At 43.4% G+C, this 15,172-nt stretch overlaps 1 protein-coding gene across 4 annotated transcripts in view; it reads right to left on the bottom strand.

Annotated features, from left to right (window-relative positions):
* The window catches only part of TBC1D23 (TBC1 domain family member 23), a 552,903-nt gene that overhangs the window by 485,645 nt on the left and 52,086 nt on the right, over positions 1 to 15,172 (bottom strand). The gene's annotated exons all lie outside the window — the stretch shown is intronic.

Below are 15,172 nucleotides of genomic sequence, written 5' to 3'. Positions count from 1 at the left end.
GGTGGTCACCCCTCTTTCGAGGTCTCAAGTGTGGTTTCCAGTTCTGATGGAACTTTCCTGGGATTCTCTAATCTCTCTACTCCCGTTTTTACATTTCCTCCTAGATCTGTCCAGGAATCCCCATTATCTAGTCCTCGAGGATTCACTGAGCCTCATGGCGTGGAGGATTACCAAGGACGCTGGCATGTCACAGGCCTTTCACTGCAGGCTGCGGACCTCTTCTCCAAGGTATAGGAAGGTAGCACAGTTAAAAGATATTGATTAGCTTGGACCAGATGGATAGGTTGGTGTCGTCAGCAAAACATGGATCATGTGGGGACTTCAACTGTCCACATTTTAAACCTTCTGGCTTCTGTAGCTGCTGAGGGCATGGCTTATAGAACAATCAATTCCTTTCTATCAGTGCTATCAGTACAACACCCCCCATAGATGGCCACTCGGTCAGGTAGCACTTGCTGACTCAAAAACTCCTTCGGGGTTCACCTTTAAACTCTCCATGCTCCCAGTTATTCGGCCCTTTAGGATGTGAAAGTATTGCTTAACCTTTTCCTCTCTTGCTCAAGCAACAGATATTTTCCCAAAAACAACTTTTGTCCAAACTAGCACCTCTCTTATGCTTGATATCTTGTTAAAGTGTCTCTGACATCAGGGCACTGGATATTACTGGGTGGGTTTTTACTCCGGAAGGAGTTAACTTTTTACCTTTCTAGGAGGACAAAAACTGATTCTAAAATAGTCTCTTATGCAGCTTTTTCAGTTTCCCCGAAATTATGTGTGGTGAAATGCTTGAAATCCCATGAGTCTGTGATTGAGGAATTCTGTCCCCCCGGGAAAGGCAGCTTCCTATTGCCTTTACTAAGCCTCACAAAGCTGTCTCTTCTCCTACTATCGTCAGGTGGGTGAAGTGGGCCATGCATGAGGCTGGAATTAATACTCAAGAGTTTGGGGTTCATTTGACTAGACGGGCTATGGCCTCCAAGGCTTTCTTCCGTGGGTGCTCGCTTGGAAGATAGCATACATGCACTGGATTGGTCTTCCGACTGTCTGTAAGAGCTTTTACTTCAAACCACTTCGTTCTTTGGCATCTTTAGTGGTGGATAAGCTTTGAACTAGCATAATCCTCGCCTCTGGTCCGGACACAGAATATAACATTTACTAGCTTTCGTAAAATAAAGTTTCATTTCTATTAAGGACACAGAGGCGAGGATTATCACTCCCGGGGTCGTTGATCAACTATACCCATTCCCCTTCCTTCCCTCACCCTAGAGCAGTAGTCTTCAAACTTTTTAATGCCGCCCCCCCCCCCCCCCCCAGATAAAAAATTAAAATCATTGCCCCCACCCCTCAGAATTTTTCACAATTATTTTAGAAAGATGGCAATGTTTAAATATGTTTAATCCTATTTAAACATTGCAGTTAAGTACTGTTACCTTTTTAACACTGCAATAACATGCTTCTTCTTAAAACAAAGGCATGTTATCTGTATAATATTTCTTTTGGCCAGAGTTGGGCGTCCCCCCCCGGGGATCACTTAAGGCCCCCCCAAGGGGGGCCCGCCCCCCAGTTTGAAGACCTCTGCCCTAGAGGATGTTTCGTATTACATGCAAGTAATTATTTTATGATAGTATTTCTTAAGTTATGAGTCAGTAACCTTGTTCAGCCTGGTTACCTCTGTGTTGATCTTGCCGTTCCATTTCAGGCTGGATGATGTTTAAGTTTGTTGAGGGTGGTCTATTCTTACAACTTCTGTTTTTTTTTTTTTTATAGGAAATTGTCTGGGAAACCAGGATTAATGGTTAACTTACAGCTGCTCATCAATTGAAGAAAGAGGAAGGCACTGTGTTGACAAGGACCTATAACAGACTAGAGGCACTCTGATTGGTTGTTTGCTTTAATGAACTCCATCCCTCATGTTCATGGGAGTTATAGCTGTTCTTACATTGCTGCTATTTCAATAAAGTGAAGAAAGAAAGCATAATCCTCGCCTCCATGTCCTTAATAGAACTGCAACTTTCTGCTACGAACGCTGGGAAATGTTATATTATTGAGTAGAAAACTGTGCATGGCAGGGGTGCAGATTATTGTTACCTTAAGGGCACAAGTTATAGTTATTTGAGAATGCTGAATTTCTATGGTTTTGTGCGTGTAAATTCAGAAGCTAACAATAAAGTCTCTGTAACCTTTGTTTGTTTAGTGAAATATATATATATATATATATATATATATATATATATATATATATAAAACAAAGATGAAAGTAATGTTTTATTAAGGTGTTGAAATAACACAAAAACAGACGTTTAAAAAACAAAATAAGCACTTAAATTTCAACTGTTATGTCATTGAGCTAACTATAACTCACACTCCTGCCATGCACTGCTTAGGACCTCAGATATTCCATCACTCACAAGATATATGGTTAGCCCACACTTTTTGCCTGGTATCTGATGTGATTTCGACTGAAAGGGCACTGAGTTAGCTCTTCTGCTGTTCTCGCCAGGCAGTGACTCTTCTTCATCCTTCTTCTCTTGATCCATCGAATCTGAGTTCCTGGGTTCAGGGGTGCCCCCTAAATACTCAATTTGGGTATGTCACAGAGAGTGACAGCAGCCAATGGGTTGCCTACCTAGGGCTTGATTAGAGCTTGCCTCCTGTTCTTTGAAGTCTCAGGGACAGCAAAGACTTCTCTCTGCCAGCACCTGGAGCCTCTGGAGAGACTCCTACTCTGCCCTGTGGTGTCCATTCAGTTCCGGGGACGCTGAAAGGAGAAGCTGGCAGCCCAAGAGTGAGAAATCCACGCACAGAGCGCCTTGCGGGGAAAAGATCGACGCGGCGCGACTCTGATCTGCGGGTGAAGAAACGACGTGCCGCTGGCTCTGCGGCTGAAAATCGACGCTCGCTGGAAACGTGACCGAAGAATCGACGCACGGAGCTGGAGAAACGACGCACAGCATCGCTGACAGAGTCTCGGAGATCAAAACCCACGCTCCAGGGTTTTTGAATCATTGTGCGGCTGGATTTCTGACGCAAGCACCACTGGGCATGTAAAAACAATGCAAGGCCTGCCCGGACCCAAGAGTGCTGACCGGATCAACGCATCGCTCTCCTGCAGAAAGAAACAATGCGACCCGATGAAAGGAGAAACGACGCAAGGCCTCGCTCATGAGTGAAATCAACGCATAGGAAGCCTTTTTTGACACACACTAGCACGTACAGGGTTGTTTTTGATGCACCCAAGGTACATTTCCAAGCTAACAGTATTAGTGGGTGTTTTAAACTACATAAAGACTCTTTTTGCCTTTTAATTGATAACTTGACGTTTAGGTAAATATTCCCTATTTTTCTAAACCTGTGTTGTGTCATTTTATAGTGTTTTCATTGAGTTACTGTGTGTGTTGGTATAAATACTTTACACCTAGCACTCTGAAGTTAAGCCTACTGCTCTGCCAAGCTACCAAGGGGGTAAGCAGGGGTTAGCTGAGGGTGATCCTCTTTTACCCTGACTAGAGAGGGGGTCCTTGCTTGGACAGGGGGTAACCTGATTGCCAACCAAAGACCCCATTTCTAACATATATCACAAACCACCTCCTCCTGGCCTTGTTGCAAGGAACCCGTAAACAGTATCACACTCTGACCACTTCGTAGGACGACACATACTACTTCATCAGCTGTCAATTGTGATTTATATACCACTGAACATGTACACATTTCACTCAATTCCGATTTACATACATATTTCTAGAAATAGACAAGGATCAAATTCATGCAAGGATAGAGCCCAAATCATCAAACTCCAAGAAAACATCATTAATGGCCAACGGCATGTTGGAACACACCACAGTACTTAGTAAGTGTTAAATCCACACCCTCAGGAATATATTCACAAGGATTGGAGACCAGGCATTACAAAGTGTATTAAGCAATATAAATTATTTTATGTTTGAAAAGCAATATAACTGTGATCATATGCGACTAGACTAAATAATCCTTAACTGTTTCATCAGGAAGCTTGATAAACTATTATCAATTAATATCTCACATTACTAACAAAATTATTCTTGTATTCCTACGACTGTCATAGGAATTGCATCACATTACTGACAACCAGAATAGGACACTTTAATTTAGTTTCTCTTTTTTTTTTTATACAGTTGCACACTTGGGCATGAATTCCAAAACACTCCAAACCATTGATAATACAAGACATGACATGACCATGTACTGTTTTGCCATGTGGGTCACATCCTACAGCATGATCTAGGTAATTAGGACACTTGGCACAGCTGTATGCCCCATTAATGGCATGTTAATATCAGAATGTCATTCAACCTGGCCAGGCAATAACTGAACCTCTTCTGCCCTTCAACGTGGCCCTCATCGACATGCTCTTGGGCTAAGTCATGTTCTGGCACCCCCAGTCAAGGGGCATGCTGCCATAGACTAACTCCAGGCAATCCTGATTTTGTTGAACCAACATCCAACCCCTGAGAGTGTGGTGTTGCCGGTGTCCACCAGCAGAGTGAATCCCAACGTTTTTTGACTATGCCTCCAGAGAGTCCAAATATATTTAAAACATTTGGTAAGAGAATATTTTAATATGCCTGCCTCCTGGGCACTACACTCATACACTATGGGACATGGACGGTGAGGCGGTACCAGCAGTCTCAGAAGACTTGTGGTCTATTCTTGGCCCCAACCCTTTAGGATGGCTAAAATGTGGCCAGGCCTATACCCTACTGTGGGAAACTGGGTTGCTGGTTGTAGTGGGGCGGGAGGAGAAACCCCTGTTCAAACAACTGCTACATCCCTGTCAGGGTGACCTACAAAATTCACTAAATTAACCTGTGCTTAACTTTCTGATATGTTGACACAAAAGCAGTCAAGCTTAACTTTCTAGCAAAGTGTAAGGTTTTCATGCAGCACAGAAACAGTTATAAAGTGAAAATACAACACAAGAAAAATCTCACACCAATTTAGAAAAACAGAATAAAATTTAATAAATTATTAGAGACCAAAATGACAAAAATCCAAATTAGTAAAACGGGAGTTATGCAATTTTTAAAAAGTCAGTTAAGTGAAGTACCTAAAAGCACAAAGCGTCACTCGCGGTTATCTGGTCATGCAAGACTGGGTGCAAGTCATAAGTTCAGGCCAACCACCAAGGAGTGTGGGCCAGACACAGGGACCAGGTTAGTCCTGCTGAAAGAATTACTCTTAAAAGTTTAGCAGGAAGAGTTCCGTTCACAGTGGAAGGGGTCACAAGCAGCAAGGAGAGCATTGCGGATGGTTGCAGCATGAAGAGCAGGTCGGGCTTCGTGGATGGTTGTTGCTGCAGCATTAAGATCCTGTTGGGCGTTGCGGATGGCTATTGCTGCAGCTCAACATTCGTGGTCACCATGAACTGTCCATGCTGTAGCACAGAGTGCAAATCTTGCATACCAGGCATCACTAGCTGTCACTGTGGCTCGAAGAGTTGGGTTCAATGGAGCTTCACATTGGCGGCCAGCAAGATCTCGGTACGAATGACCCTGTTCGCGAAGGGACCAAAACTTCAAAATTCCTCAATTTCTTGAGCAGAGAGTTCAACTGATGCTACAGCAAAGGTCCAGCACCTGAAAATTAGCTCTTGGGGATCAGGAACTCACTCCAGCACTCAGGCAGGTCCAGGCAGCAGGTCAGCTGGGCAGTTGCAGGGAGTTTCTGGAGGTTATGTCTCAGTAGCTCGAAACAAGAGGTCAGCCAGCAAAACCTTGGGGTCACATTAGCCTGGGATGAAGGGTGCATAAGCAGGTTTCCTTCTCAGCAAGCAGGGCGGCAGAGTGCCAGTCCTTCTGGCAGCAAAGCAGCACAGCAATCCTTCTCTGTTACACACAGGTCCAGGAATGTACTTAACAGATGGGCCTTAGAAGCCAATATTTATACGTGGTGCCCACTTTGTGTGACCCAGATGGGCTTAGGCATCAAACAGATTAGGGCAGGAAAATGCCTACTTTCTAACAGTGGCATTTCTCAAATTGTAACTCAAAATCTGATTTTTCCACTAGAGAGGATTATTAATTGCAAGTTCTCAAACACCAAACATGAAATGCTCACCTGTTCTCAATCAAAAGTTAGAACTTATTAAATGTAATAAGGCAATCCAATTTTATCCAATGGTATGGTTAGTAGAGAAAAATGAATGTAAGAGTTTTTTACTACAGGACATGAAGAATCCAAAAGTACATGTCAAACCTTTTAATTACAATGTGCCCTGCCTTATGGGCTACCTAGTGCCTACCTCAGGGATTACTTTTGTGTAATAAAAGGGGAGTTTTAGGCTTGGCACAGGTCATACTGCTAGTTTAATAATGCAATTGGGAATTTAAAACTGCATTCGGACTGCAATGGCAGGCCTGGAACATGTTTATGGTGCTACTAAAGTGACTAGCACAGTAAGTACTGCAGGCCCACTAGTAGCATTTAATTTACAGGCCCTGGATATATGATGCACCACTCTAGTGGGGACTTTCTAGTAAATTAAATATGCCAAGAAAGGGTAAGCCAATTTCACCATGTTTAAAGGAGAGATACTTTAGCACTGGTTAGCAGTGGGAAAATGCCCAGAAGTCAAAGGCCAACAAAAATGATTTAAGCAAAAATAAGAGGGGTGAAGGCAAAATGTCTGTGAGGACCCTACAGAGAGGGACAGGGCTAACAATCACTGTCTAGGATGTGTACTGGAGCAAGTGGGATGCTTCATCACCACACGTAGAGGAGGTCCATGGGCTTCTCAGGTAAAATTCAGGCATCCCTAATTGACAATACTTTTTATGGATTTTACCAGTGAAAACGCAGAATAAACCCTGGAGAACTTCAGAGAGCCGTTCCATGCTGTTCTCCTTAAGTCTTAATGCACCATTTCAGCAATCTCCCCTACAGTTCTGCCCCTGATGCTCAGCATATCGGCAGCTGCTGAGTCTGCTGCCTGCATAACTGGCCTCCCAGCCCTTTCAAGGTCTGGGCTGTTGCACCTACAGACAACGTTCAGACCATCAGGGACGACGACCCAGCCCCTCAAAGCCTCTTTAGTGCATCCTTAGTGGCAAAACAAACACTGTGTGGGGGTGGCTGGGGAGGAGGGGGGCTACAGGCACTTTTTTCAGGGGTGGCAGAGTATCACATCTAACAAACAAGTCCTTCAAATCATACCACGGGCCTCCTTTTTGACCTGCCACCTTCAACAGAGCAGCTTTCGGAGGACCGCTTGTCGGTTGTGCGTTAGAAGGTGCAGACTCTGTTGGCCAAAGGAGCCATAGAGAGGGCACTGGGTCCAAAAGTGGGGACTAGATGTTATTCCCGACACTTCCTTCTGTGAAGGAGAACAGACTTTAGTCCCATTTTGAATTTTCACCCTCTCAATGGCCTCTTGTGAAAGGGCAGTTTCAAGATTCTGAAGCTGGTCCAACTTCTACATGCCCTGAATCCAGCAGGGTGTGGAATTTAATAAAATATCTACTTATCCACGTGACAGATTGCTTCATAAATCTACTTGTCATGTAAAAAAAGAAAAAAAACCTATTTGTCCGTTTGGTGCAACGTAGATCGACAACTTATGGCAGCAATCTCATTATATAAGAGATCTGATAACAGCCTCAGATTAGGCCATGGCTCATACTAGCAGGGTTTGAATTCTAGCAATTCCCTTATTTACATAACTTTCTTCAGATCTGTATACTGGGGCTGGAGGCACCGTTAAGCAAAGGTTCTAGGATTGGAATCCTCTTGAGTCTGTGCAAACCTACTAACTTACATATCTTCGAGGTTTTCACCAGGACTTCTCTAATCTTTTCCCATACTGAGAAAGGCTGGGAATATACTCCTGACAAGGGCAGAAGTAAGACGTATTTCAGGGCACTTTGTGATGCCACAGTGAAACTTAAATTTGGTTATTACTTACAAACCAATGCAAAGTTGTCCATTGTGCCCCCCCATCTTAAAAAATGTATTTCTGGTTGCAACAACATCAGCACGAAGTGTGAGTAAGCTTAGGGCCCTCTCAATCCAGCTGCCTTATACCACCCTTATTTCCCAAAGTGGAGTTAACGACCTGAGATGCATTCCTTAGTTTGAAGGCAAAGTGTGCTGTTTTCCTCATTCTTGGCTTAGATCACTGTGATGAAAGCAGTTTATTATATAGTGCAGTTGTGCAACCACACCGTGTAACAACCTCAGAAACCCTTCTTGGGCCAGTTAGGCTCATTTACAAAACCTTAGCTCAACGCTGGTTAGCTGTGGCTTAGAGCAGTCAGGCTTTGTCAAAAGAACAAGTGCAAAGTATTTAGAAGAACCAAAATCATTGAATATGGAAGAAACTCTACACAAAACAAATCGGATAGCATATCATAAAATTACCTCTTATTTTTACGAACTTTTTAAACACCAACATGAACAAATTCCACAGGAGTGTTCCAGAGATAGAAATTAAGAAAATACTAAACTACTGCTTTTCATTCAAATTGCCAACCACAATTGGCAACTATCGTGGCTACTTGGAAAACTTTTGTAAATTTGAGTATAACTACGTTGCCCCATTCTGGGCGCAAACAAGCCCGGTGGCTGTCGAGTCACAGGAGCCAGTGAGGCCTGGAAGGACAGATGTCTTGCAGTTAAAGCACTCGTCAGTCCAGTTCCAGGCTCTGGGGGCGAACTGCCATAGAAAGCTACGGACAGGCTTTGATGCAAGGGATACAGGATGCTGAAGATGCTTATCAGGTGACAGTGGTCTTCCAGGGGCCAACCTTCAGTCCACAAGGAAGGGGGAGGCGTGTTTGGTCATAGAGATTGATGTCCTTCAAAGCCAAAAACCAGTTGCCACTCATTACTGGTCTCTGGTTACAACAAACAGAGCAGTTTCCTTTAACTGAGGTTAGTGTCTGTCTTAGGCAACCAAGCTGTAGTGAGACGACTCCCAGTTCCAGCAGACTCAGATGCAATTTTTGAGTATCAGGACTCTGTCTCTCAGGCTGCCCTTTGGCCATCAAAGGCAGTTAAGCGCTGTGGCCACCAACTAGCCAAGGCAGGCTTCTTCAGCTTTTGTGGTCCTGTAGCTACAACAGGAAATCAGACAACTGACTCATGAAGTCATTTCTTCTGTCCGAGGACAGGGGATGACTTTTGCACCACCAGCACTGCTTTCTCTTTGCTAGCCAAAGGATCAGCAGGTGCAGTCAAGGCTTTGGTGCAGCCTCTCTTTGCTAGGTCCAGGGAACAGCGGGACAGTCTTTCTTCAGTCCTCTCTGCAGTGCAGACATGATCTGAGGTCTGGGTGCCAGGGGGTACCACTGTTATGCACACGACTTGCCCTCGTGGAATGTGGTGACTATTAGCCAATAGGCTACCACGTTCCCTCCCATCATATGACAACTTCCTGCAAAGTGTGGCATCTAGCTATGCCATAAAGCAGCATTCTTCCCACTCCCAAAAAGACAGAACCCTTTGCTCAGTATCTGGAGCATTGTATCCCACCCTGGAGGTGTGGCTATCTAAAGGCTATAAGCCCATGGGAAAACTGGTTCGGCAACTATTTCTCCCTCTCTGTCCCTTATGCCAACCTGTCTGCCAGTAGAAAATAGCATCCTTCATGTCCACCATTTTACCTACAAAGGCAACTTTCGCTTTTTCGCTTGCCTTTTGGACTTACACCCTGTTTGGCTTCTGTCAGGGAGACGTAAAATCTCTTTCAATGGTAGGCCCTTCGTGTTCCTCCGTGAGATTCATTCACACCTCCCGCCCAGGAGTGCAGAAGGCTATTTGTAGTCAGCAGCCGTAAACAGTCACTGGAACATTTTGGGCAACCAAGTGGCTCCTTATTGAAGTTGCCATATGGCCACTAAATTATACTTGGGCATCAAGGGAGGTTTAAAGTAACAATTATTTTGATATCCTCAAATACCTTTGGTAGTCCTATTCAGGAGTTCGCAAAGTTGAGCTGTCAGCATGCAACGCTATTCGTCAATGGGGCAAGCAGTTTTTCTATAGTAAAAATGACCGTTTGTAATTTTGTTTTACTGTGAGAACACATGTTCCACTTTTTAATACTCTGCCTTATGCCTCTATAGCTCTGTCTTAGGGCTCACATATTATAAATAGGTCTGTTTTGTCATTATTTAGAATGGCAAAGTTGAGTTAGCAGTTCGAAAACTGCTCTATCAGCCAGCAATGGCAGGCTGGGAGCCATGATTTGCTTTGTCGCACTCCTGATTACACAAATAGTGCTAGAGTCCATGAGGAACACTTTAACTTACAGGCCCTGGTACCCCTGGTACCAGAGACTAGGGACTTATAGGTAAGTTAACTTATGCCAATTGTGGGTGAACCATTCAAATATTTAACTTCTAAGTTTGGTAATGAGGTCTGGTTAGCAGGCACCTTCAGAGTCTGAAAAATCATAAGCGTCAGCCCAAAACTTTGGGTGTGATCATGCAAAAGAGGCCCATCCTTACAGCCATGATGGAATGGAGTCTAACACTGACAGACCACCAAAGCGATACATTATTTCTTATTTCTTTTGAATATCAAGTACCAATGAAGGGTTGTTTAAATGCAGTTGTATAATGAGTAATAATCATACATACCAGGGAGCACTTTGCCAAGTCATTTTTATCTTGTAGTAGCAAAAGCGAACGCATGTTTTTACAAGGTTTCCTCAAAGAAGATTCATAATGCACCTTTTAAATTTGCAGTCAATTTCTGAATAATGTTCTAATGAATCCTCCAAGTTTAAAGCATGTCCTTGCAATTGCCAGTAGTCTGGATATCGTTTGCCTTGTGATGCCAAATTCTAGATAATTTTGGGCCCGAAAAGTGGTGCTGGGTAAGTGAAATAATGGTCTCTCTGTTGTTTCCGGTGATAGTGTCAGGAAGTTGAACTTCTCTTCCTTAAAGTGCTTCACAGTCATTAGCGATGGTTGAGGGCAGTTTTTCGTTAATGATTTTCAACCTGGGCACGAAGGTACTCCCCCGCTCCCCAATAACTTCTTAAATTGTGCTCAAAAAGCTAACCGCAAGGCACAGGCTTTAAATGTAATAAGTTCCTTGAGGGCCTAACCAGGTTTCGGGGGAATAAGCGTTTACTTTATTTAGTTGGGCCTGTAAGTGCGCAATGTACATGTTGAACAGACCATAATGACGCAAGGACACAGGTCTCCTTTAGGCCGGTCTTTGTCAGTATTTTGAGAGATTCCATTCTACTGTTACTAATTTAGACATGCATTAATGTATTGGTGAACAACAAAAGAATGCCTTTCAAAAAAATCTAGGGAGAATTACCCATCGAGAAGCTCTTGACAAAGCTAATTTCTTGCAACGTAGACGAATGTGGAATTAAAGTCCACAAAACACAGATAGTGACAAATGAAATGCAATTGTTTTGTCCATCATTACTGAAAGGATTATTAATTTGTACGATATGCCCAACCTTTGTCAGAAGCCAGTTTGAACCAATGAGATCATTCTTTGATCAGCAGCCCAAGTGTCAAAATCCTGAAGTAAAAATCCTGCAAAGTATTTGGCCTAATTGTCCAAGGGTGATTAATCAATAGTTGGTGGGACTTGATGTACTGCCTCCTTTGAATATAGGATGAACAATCCCCCCCCCCCTTTCTTCCAGGAATCAGGAACCACCTCCACTGGTGTTAATTCAGACGATCAGTGTTCGGGATTTGATTTAAACAAAACTTTCAAAAGTCCATTTGGTCCAGGGCCCTATCTACATGACTTTTGGGGATTATATTCTGTACTTGTGAGTCAGTATAAGTCACAAAGTGGTGGTCTGAAGATGTTTAACTGTCTAATTAGTTCTTGCGTCTTTATTCCTGGATAGGGGCAAACTGTAAAAAATCAAGTCACAAAACAAACTTTCCTCTCTCCTGAGACTAATTTGGGTTAGGATTATTTGCGCCATATTGCGTATGTAAAATCTGGACCCACACTAGTTCTGTGATGTTAACCTGGTTGCATCCAAGCTACCTACTTGTAAATTGTTAACTGTTTGCCAGAATTCTTTGGAGTTCTTGTCATTACTGGTTGCAGCAGCCTGTTGCAAAACTGATCATGATGGTGTCTCTTGGCAATCCAAATTACTATTTTTATTTTTACATTAATTTCTTTACCTTTTTTGCCTGTAATTAGTTGTGATGGTGTTTCTTCAGATTCTCAGTTCCCAGTCTATGAGATTTTTGCTCCTTCTAATGGCGCTTGTGAGCCAATGTTTTGTCTTGGCCAATGGGCCAAAGGTATTTGCTTTGTCAGAATTGTAATTAGGATGGAAAGTCAAGAGGTTGTCAATATATAGTTCCCACACTAGTACAGTACTGCCATCTTGCTTACTCCAAAGTTCAAACAAAGATGCACTATGCGTCTCAATTTTGTTGGACAGCACACCATTCCAGTTAATTTTTAGCAAATGATGAAGCAGATGATACATCTGCTTGCATGTGAAGCACAGCTAAAGTTGAAAACTTTAGGTTCTGGGAAAGTGATCTCTTCCCATTGGCCGGTCAATTAAAAAATTAAATACAGGGGATGGCTAGCTTCACTATAATCTATGGTAGTCCTAGTCTTTGTAGATATGGGGGTGCAAGCGGATAGTTGATCTTCTATAAATCTATCATTTAATACTCTCAATCCAACTAAATTGCACCCTGTCAGGATGGTCTAACCAAATATATCTCTTCTTAATGGAGGGACTTGGCGGGGAATGTTTCACAAAAGGTCTGATTGGAATGCTTTCTTCTTCGTGATAAAGATAAAACAAGTTGTAGATGAAGTTTCCCAAGAGAAGGATGAGAGGTTCACTTCATGTTTGAGCTCCATGATTAATGAGTGTTACTTTCCCACACTGTTTCAGCTTATATTCATATAGACATTAAGGATGGTAAGAGCACAGAGTATAGTGCAAGCGGGGGATATTTCCAATTTCACTGCTAACATGGTTCCTTTAATAGTACTGGAGCCATTGTTATATTCAGACACAATGAAACTGTGCTTTGGTCGACATTTAAGGTTAGTTTTTATAGCAAAATTGTTAAACTCGATGTAACCAATAAATGGGCTGCACAGCTGGTTCCATGTCTTTTGAAGAAGAAGAATTTGAAATTATAAACAATATAAAATCACTTTTTTATCTTACATTATGTTCATTAGCCCTGCCACATTCCATGATCAAAGGTTGTAATGCAGTTACATTTGTTGGACGTGGTGGTGAACGAGGGCTCAGATATATTGTTAAATTCAGTGAAGTATTAATTAATGCTGTCAGCGACCAACTCCAGTCCTTAGTTGTACTCGACAGATTTATTTTATTTCTAGAGTTTTTTTTTTAATTAAATCAGCAAGTGATAGTACATCATATCAACAATCCAATGCTGCCACAAGACAAACTGTACCCTGGCACTTTCCTTGTACAAACAAAAACCCAACATTCCCCCACCACCCTGCTGCTCCATATTCACATCACATTTGTCCCGAATGCCTGTTCGATATGGTACATTTTGTTAAGTAAGGGGTAGATGGACTATCTGTGATCTTACTAAGACCTCTCCCAAAACAGCCGAGGTAGATTCCCTTCCCAAGTCTCATCTGCCCAACCCAGGTGCTTACGTGATCCAGCAGACCAGGCCTCCCAACTTCCCCAAATTGTCATAAGACAACAACCCCCCCCCCCCTCTCCCCTCCAATGGTGCCCAGCAAATAGCATATTACGGTATACCTCTCTCACCCTGTATTTTCCAAACCATCTTTAAGTCCAACAACATCTTCACCTGTGCAGCCAAGTCATCTGGACGTTTTTCATCTATCCACATGTTTCATTCTCACTTTCTCTGCCACTGCCCATTTCGACATATTCCTGAGCCAAACATCATACTTAGGGGGCCTACGACTGCCATTTATTAGCGATATAGCGTTTTGCCAACAGGAGCCCCAGTGATATAAATTTGCAACTAAGTTTATTCCCTTTAGGCGCAGGGACCAGTCACATAGCCCTATCGAGGTTCGCTACAATCCCCCCCCCCCCACCCCACCCACCCCCGAAGGTGTTTGGGATGAGCACTGCCATAGCATGTGTGTGAAATCTGCTGCTGAGGCACCGCAACGAGGACAACCATTCGACAGTGTAGGATATGTGGCGCAGGCCACTGGAGCCAGGTATGCACGGTGTGTGAAGTTATACTGGATAAGTTTAAAAAGCACATTGTATATCACCGCTTTGGCCCTCTCATGCGCTCACTCCCACTGATGTGCCGTCAAGACATCCCCCAGTGCCTCTTCCCAGTTTGCCTGAGCATTAGTATCATTTTGGGAAGATTGTCCTATAATGCCCTGTATATGTCGGATATTAGCCGCCGACCCTCCAACCATGTCCAGGAGAATTTTTAAAATGCTGAAGCCCGACGGCTCATCCGGAAAGCAGGGCCACCATGCTCCTGCTGTTGCCAATATTTTTGCGTACTGCAGATACTGTCAATAGCTCAATGATAAAGAATCAATTGCATCATCCAGGGTGATAAACTGGCCTCCCAGATAGAAGTCCCCCAGAATTTCACATCCCCCTTTCCTCCACTTTTTTATGGACATTGCCTTTGCTATTCTGAAAAATGTTTGTAAGTCCCAAATTGGCATGTCCCTCGCATATGCGGCCTGACGAGAAAAACACATGCAACAGTTCGTGTCCAGGCTCCACACACCTGACGCATTATGCTTGTCGCTCATAAGCAAAGCAGACAATGTCAGGTCGCCACAAGAGAGTTTTAAAAGCGTCTTCTCCTAGTTATCATCATTGTCCAGCCAGTGGACTGCATGCTGCAAGTGCAATGACAAACAGTATAGCTCTATATTGGGAAGTTCTACCCGTACCATGTTCCCATGTCTGCTTAAGAGGTCCACCCTTATCCTCTTATGTGCCCAAAGTAGGTCTAGGATAAGTCTGTCCAGCTGAGCAAAATATTGCTGCGGGATCTCATAGAATGTTACTGCCGCAGGATCTCACAGAACGTATTCTGGAGTCCATAAAGGCATCTAGGAAGCACCACCATTTTAACAACTGCTGCCCTGCTCATTAAGGAGAGGGGGAGGTCTCTCCAGAATTGGACTGGTTCCTTCAGTCCCTCCAACACTCTGCCCAAATTGAGGTCAT

This window comes from Pleurodeles waltl, chromosome 8, assembly GCF_031143425.1.
Source record: "Pleurodeles waltl isolate 20211129_DDA chromosome 8, aPleWal1.hap1.20221129, whole genome shotgun sequence".
In the NCBI taxonomy this organism is placed as follows: domain Eukaryota; kingdom Metazoa; phylum Chordata; class Amphibia; order Caudata; family Salamandridae; genus Pleurodeles; species Pleurodeles waltl.
The sequence above is the reverse complement of the archived record's forward strand: the minus strand, read 5'-3'. Positions and strand labels throughout refer to the sequence as shown.